Source organism: Muntiacus reevesi, chromosome 10 (assembly GCF_963930625.1).
Source record: "Muntiacus reevesi chromosome 10, mMunRee1.1, whole genome shotgun sequence".
NCBI lineage: Eukaryota > Metazoa > Chordata > Mammalia > Artiodactyla > Cervidae > Muntiacus > Muntiacus reevesi.
In genome coordinates this window covers 45339593-45340164 of record NC_089258.1, presented here as the reverse complement: position 1 = coordinate 45340164, position 572 = coordinate 45339593, and positions in this window count along the sequence as shown.

Genomic DNA, 572 nt, shown 5'->3' with positions numbered 1-572 from the left:
TGTAGGTTTTTATTCGGTTAAGTAAAGGTTTAATGCTCTGAATCAGAACTCTTAGTTTCGGTGGCATTATTTTTAATTCTCCTGGATGGAGAACTGCACAAAGTCTGGAAGTCTCTGACGGGCAGCATATGTCAATCCTGGCAGAGGTGATGTGGGTAATAACTAGATGGGGGATTACACGCTTCAGGATGCCAGCTGCTGGCAATGTTTAGCAGTACGCACTTCAGTGTAAGCACCTGCATAGTAAGACCTTCTGTAAGCACACGTAACATTACCCATAAAAATAAAGCCTTGAAAGGCCTTAGCTGGTTCCCTGCAAATTATGTTGTTATTGCAGGAGAAAGAGGCTTTTACCTGAGGAGGCTGGGTGATTAAATAAAGTTCTAGGTTAGGTAATTTCCCATTTTTCAAACACTGCTGCAGGGCAGGAGGCTGACAGCAATGGCAGAAAGAACGATAGCCTTTATTAAGCCTGGACGGGTTTTCATCCCACAGCTTTGGGATGCTAAAGGACTGCACCGAATCCCTTCTCAGGGACCCCACACCTAACACTCTCAGAGCACCCCTGCACA